The following is a 473-nucleotide window of genomic DNA, read 5'->3' as shown; positions in this document are numbered from 1 at the left end:
ATTTGATCAGATTAATAAATACTATCATTAGATCAGATTAATAATTTGGATCATTAAATCAGATTAATAATTTGGATCATTTGATCAGATTAATAAATTGGATCATTAGATCAGATTAATAATTTGGATCATTAGATCAGATTAATAATTTGGATCATTAGATCAGATTAATAATTTGGATCATTTGATCAGATTAATAATTTGGATCATTAGATCAGATTAATAAATACGATCATTAGATCAGATTAATAATTTGGATCATTTGATCAGATTAATAATTTGGATCATTTGATCAGATTAATAATTTGGATCATTAGATCAGATTAATAATTTGGATCATTAGATCAGATTAATAATTTGGATCATTAGATCAGATTAATAATTTGGATCATTTGATCAGATTAATAATTTGGATCATTTGATCAGATTAATAATTTGGATCATTAGATCAGATTAATAATTTGGATCATTAG

Source organism: Cyprinodon tularosa, unplaced genomic scaffold, assembly GCF_016077235.1.
Source record: "Cyprinodon tularosa strain WSP-4 unplaced genomic scaffold, ASM1607723v1 ctg1653, whole genome shotgun sequence".
Classification (NCBI taxonomy): domain Eukaryota; kingdom Metazoa; phylum Chordata; class Actinopteri; order Cyprinodontiformes; family Cyprinodontidae; genus Cyprinodon; species Cyprinodon tularosa.
The sequence above is the reverse complement of the archived record's forward strand: the minus strand, read 5'-3'. Positions refer to the sequence as shown.